The sequence below is a fragment of the Microtus ochrogaster genome, chromosome 4 (genome assembly GCF_000317375.1).
Source record: "Microtus ochrogaster isolate Prairie Vole_2 chromosome 4, MicOch1.0, whole genome shotgun sequence".
Lineage (NCBI taxonomy): Eukaryota > Metazoa > Chordata > Mammalia > Rodentia > Cricetidae > Microtus > Microtus ochrogaster.
Window position 1 is genome coordinate 66,283,249 of NC_022011.1, and position 6,000 is coordinate 66,289,248.

Sequence of the window (6,000 nt, forward strand, 5' to 3'; positions counted from 1 at the left end):
TGAATGGAAGGCCATGTTAGCTAATCCCTATCCCGAACAGAATGGACACTGTTTATGATCTAATTGGGCAATAGCACTAGTGCCTGGGGAAAGTGACTTGTTGGTAACTATGATTTATTTTTCCCTCTGAGTTATTAAAATTCTCCTCTGCATATTTCCAGTCTTGGTGAGCAGGTCTTACAAGACAAATACACTCTAATATCTTACCCTTATTAAGCCTTTTAGTGCCTTTCACTACAATTTACCAGTTCTGGCATTTCACTCTGCTTAGTATAAGAAATGTTGTCCACACTTCAGTCAATAAAACAAACTGTTAGGTATTTTGCTACTCAAGCTACTGGGTCTGAAGTTTCTGCCTGTAGATCAGTATCAACAAATTTGGGGTAATCCAACTTTTCAACTTTATATTCTCCTACAATTATCGTGTGTGTGTGTGTGTGTGTGTGTGTGTGTGTGTGTGTGTGTGTGTGTGTGTTTTCAGATATGTCATGGGAGTGGAATATCCATATGCATGTGGAGGTCAGAGGTCAACACTGGATGTCTTCCTCTACTGTCCTCCACCTTGTTTTTCGAGACATGATCACTCACTGATCCAGGATCTCACTGATGGGCTAGCCTGGCTGGCTAAGAAGCCCTGGTCAGCCTTTCAGTGCATGGCTGCTACACCGTCTTCTTACTCGGTTGCTGGTACTCTGAATGCAGGTCCTCATGCTTGCACAGCAGGCAGTACCCACTGAGCCATCTCCCCAGTCATTTACCGTTTCACGTTTACTACCCATTCTCACACATGCTCTTGAGATTTATGTCTTCATAAGTTGGAAACTCAGATGGAAATAGAAAACTGGAGAAAAGAAGACTATTTGATTCTTTTACTGAACAGAATAACCATTGTTTAGGCCCTCCACATCACCTGGGCAGTACAGTAGAGATGATTCTGGTAGCGTGGTCACTGTTGAGCCAGCCCCAAGGGTGTGGGCACCGGAGAACTGGCCCCTTCCCTTGTCTGTGCAGTGTGGGAGAACTGGCCCCGTCCTTCACCTGAACAAAGTGGGGGAGCTGGTCCTGGTGGCATAGGCATATGATAGCAGGCAGACCCACCAACTCATCTCCCAGCCAGGCCCATATCCAGGGCTTTGAGTTGATCCACCCCAGCATCCACCCCAGCATCCACCCCATCTAAGAACTGCTGGAGCATGTGAAGCACTGGCATTGAAGAAGCAAAACTACAGGCTTTCCATGACACAGGGCACCAACAAGATATCTGACAGGAGTCCCACTGTGGCTCCAGTATTGATAGTGTTGCAGAAGCCAGCAACATTTGCAGTTCAAGCTGTTTGGGCGAAAGGGTAAACGGGGTGACACACTGAAGCTTCCACTGTGAGATTTTTTTCTTTAATTTGTATTTGTGTTTTTTAAATTTTAATTTATTATTTTTATTTTTTGTTTGCTTTAGAGGAAGTTGGAAGGGCAGAAGCAGATATAGAGGGATGGGGAAATGAATGGAATTGGGGTGCATGCTATGAAATTCATAAAGAATCCATAAAAAGCAAAAAAAAAAAAAAAAACCAAACCACACTCTTGAGTTGCACTTCAGGCTACTTGTTAAAGCTTTCTGAGACTTGAATTTAAATTCAAGTCTAAAAGTCAATGATTGGTAGCTCCCAAAGTGAATCAGCAAACTGTTGAGAGGCAACTACTTCAGGAATATATTATAGGAACATCAGACAAAGCAGGATTGATTTCTACAAGTCAAGAGATAGATAGGATCCTTTAATTGCTCAACCTGGGAATTCAAAGTCTTTAACCTCACTGTGATTTCCCCAAATGTCACCATTCTATTAGAATCCCATTTCTGCCCAGTGGAGTTAAAATTTAGTTTTCTTTTTATTCAGGAGAATAAAACCCTAGGTTCCATTTTCAACATCTCATCCTGATAGGTATTGAGACTTTCGGGTCACTTGTGCTAAACTTAAACTGGGAATTTGAACCCAGGACTCATCCTTTTCATTCCATGCTTTCTTAAGTAAATATAGGAAGAATCTCATGAAATATTTTAGTTTAACTGAAATGTTCAAGGTATTGCATGCATAGCTATCAAGAACTCCACACTTTATAGGCATTTGATTAAGAATATTAAATGGTGGTATTTTACATATATCTCTTTATTGCCACTTCACACTGTGGGCCACAAGTACACTGTTATCACTGAAAACTTCTTTAGTGCTTTAAATAAAACCAGATTAAAGAATCAATTCTAGAAAACACTGAACCAATTCAAGAAACTCATCCCTAAGGTTCTATTTATGTAGAATTACTATAGTCATCAAAATCAGAATCAGAATTTCACTAGTGAAACTGTATTATTTACTTGTATATTTGTTTATTGTAAATACTTCCCTTATGTGATTGGTCTCCACAGATTTACTCTTCTATCTTATAAAGCATTTATGGGACTATCATTACTGATATTTGGAGAGACAAGAATAGGGATAAATGAAAAACATTGAAAAATACTGAAGTACCAGTGTTGTCAGAGGTTTCTGTCCAGCCCGGTTCCCACAGTCGTTAAGTCCCGACTACAGAGGAATGGGCTTTCCTCTTCCCAAAATTCTCCTGTTCTCATTGACCCACCTCTACTTCCTGTCTGGTTGTTTCGCCTATACTTCCTGCCTGGCTACTGGCCAGTTAGCATTTCATTAAAATACAATTGGCAGAGTACAGACCATTGTTCCACACCATACCAGCAATGATTTTTTTCTCATGTTTGTTTTTTGTTTTGTTTTTCTGTTTTTGAGGCAGGATTTCCCAGTGTAACCCTAACTGTCCTAAAACTCATTCTGTAAAGCAGGCTGGCCTCAAACTCATAGACATCTTGAGAGACCCAGGCCCTAGAAAATCTCTGTTCCAGAGTCCCCACAGAGACCCCAAATGGCTAGGATCCACGCCCCAATCCAGGGAAAGAAACTCAACCTGAAAATGTGACAGGAACCTCAGGAATTGACATTTTGTCCCCAAACCTGGAGCAGGAGAAAAGCCCCAAACCCTAAAACTAGGACCAAAAGAAGGTACTAAGTCCCTAGATTCAGGATATACCAAAGATATTTGCCTTGGTCCCAAAATTAGGGTTCAAAAGGTAGAAAGAACTAGTTAAAGAAACACAGTTTGGCCCCAGAAATGGAGTCATTTCTGCTTGCGACCTAAAACCAGCCAATCCCCAAGCAGAGAACATGGACCAATCAGAGCCTCAAGCAGTTACTGGCAGTTTGGGTTTCCCTCAGGCCTGGAAAGCCCTTTTAACTCATCAGAGGTAATCTAACCCAAGCCTAGAAGTCTGGAATTCCCCCTTATGCCACTAGGGGCCAGCCAATCACAAGCCCTGAGGCTTGGAATTCCCTGAGCCTCTGCCCCTATATTATAAGCCCCTATTTTTTTGCTGCTCAGGGCCCTACTCCTGTGCTGTTCCTGCTGTTGCTGCTGCTATCAACATTGTTGCTGCTGTTGTTGCTGCTGCCACTTCAGAAAAACGGAGGGACCTCAGTTAACTTGCAAATAAAGACTTTGTTTTTGCGTCTGAGTTGGTCTCCTGGTGGTGATTTGGGTTCCATAATTTGGGCATAACAATTTGCCTGAGGGGTTATGTACAGGAACAGAAATGACTCAAAGAAAGTTATATCACTAAAGCCCACCCCAGCATGGGTGACAGGCTACAAAGCTGGGAACCTGGAGCACACTGCACAGCCTGCAAGAGGCATCTCAACAGGTTGCGTCCTTTCCAAATGCCTCTCAGTTGGTTTAAACCTCTTCCAGGCAGCTCTGCTGCTTTCTGCTTCTTCTAGGCTGCTGGTTTTGTCTCAGAGTCTTCTTTGCAGCCTGACATGACTGAATCTTCTTTGCTGTATTTATTGCAGTGGGTCGAATGAGCTTTTACAGGGGTCCCATATCATGTATCCTGTATATCAGATATTTACATTATGATTCACAATAGTGGCAAATTACAGTTATGAAACTGACCAGATTCGCTAGGCCACTCTCTGCCAGTTTAAGTAATAAAACAGTGGCTCTCAACCTTTCTAATGCTGTGATCCTGTAATAGAGTTCCTCATTTTGTAGTGACTCCCATACTAGGTATTGGTGAAGACAAGCATCCTTGTGCGTGGCTGAAAGTTTTCTCTGTCCCACTGGTCCCCCTGCCCTTTTTCTCTCTGCCTGACTGTTCCTGAAGCTGTTTATGAAATAACCACTCTGAGGTTTAATATCAGTTACAATTGTTTGGTCAATGTCTTAGATTTTTTACTGTCTAGCTCTAACTATGAATTAACCCATTCCTATAGTTTATATTTTACCCTGAGGCTTGTGTCTTGTTACCTCACATCTTGCCTCTTGAACAGCTACATGGCATCTCCTCGACTCTACCTACTTTTTCTCTGTGTCTTTGTTTGAACTTGCCACCTAACTTTCCTCTGCTAAGCCATTAGCCTAAACAGCTTAATTCATCAACCAATAAAAACAACATGTATACAGAAGGACATTCCAAATCATCTCCCCTTTTCTGTTTAAATAAAAAGAAAGGTTTTAGCTTTAATATAGTAAAATTACATATACCAAAACAGTTATTAAGCAAGAATTACAGTTATAATATTTAGTCTATTTAAATTTGGCAAAATTAAAAATACTCTATCATCTATTCTATCTTTACAAGTCTAAAGTTCTATATCTAACTCATCTTTTATCACAATTAAGGAAAATTATAGCTATAACCATCTGTCTTTAATTTTGTTGAAGACCCCAGAAGGATATACCCAAGAAAGCAGGAAGTACATTGTAAGCAACTTTTAAAACTCTGGAATTGACAGAGACATCTAGCTGCCTGGACAGTCACCCAAAGTTCTTTTGTAATGGTGGGGTGTCAATTTTCAGTCTATAGGACAAGAGAATCTGACAGACATTCAGTGAATCAGGTAATTTGAAAGACTGCCCCTATACTGGCAATTTGCCAGTCACTTTCTTCTGTATCCTGCAGAGTGTCTGGCAGAGTCTTTCCTGAAGAAGGTACCCTGAAAAACAATCCCACCTTCTTTTGGTAAGTTCAGCAGTTCTATTTCTGTGGGTCCTGCATGCCAAGTTTATACAGCATACTGTCAAACAATTCAGACAAGAACAGTTTCCTGCCCAAATGGTTAGCAAACCCCATAAGGAGACTCTTTGATGCTAATCATCCTCCTAAAGGAATTGGTGCTGCCAGGAGCAGATGTGCCTCATTGTCATGAAAGGCCCTAAGTTAACATTGCCATATTCTGAAGGTCTTTTAAAGGTATTGAAAACCTTCAAGGAAGGGTCTGCATTGATTACTTGCACTCAGGGTTCAGAAAGAGAAGCCACAATAAACACAGGAACTAAAGGCTGATGGCTTTAGGAAAAGAATATTCTCTCACATGTTCTTTGTCTTAGTGTGCTCTTTATTTTTTTCTGTTTATTCTACGGCCTCTGTCATAATTCTTTTGTCTTAATTGTTTATAGTTTCTTTGCTTTAATTCTCAGTCCCAATTATAATTCCAGTTTTCTGGTGTAGGAGGTCCTTCTGTATTTGTGTTGCTTTCATTGGTTAATAAAGAAACTGCTTGGCCTGATAGGGTAGAACTTAGGTAGGTGGAGAAGACAGAACTGAATTCTGGGAGGAAGTAAGCAGAGTCAGAGAGAGAGAGCCACCATGGAGCTGCCAGGGCAGACATGCTGAATCTTTCCCGGTAAGCTACGACCTCGTGGTGAACACAGATTAATAGAAATGGGTTAAATCCAGCTTGGTATTGGCATAAAAACAAAGAAGTCGACCAATGGAATCGAATAGAAGCAAAGAAGTCGACCAATGGAATCGAATAGAAGACCCTGACATTAACCCACAAACCTATGAATACCTGATTTTCGATAAAGGAGCTAAAAGTATACAATGGAAAAAAGAGAGCATCTTCAACAAATTGTGCTGGCAAAACTGGATGTCAACCT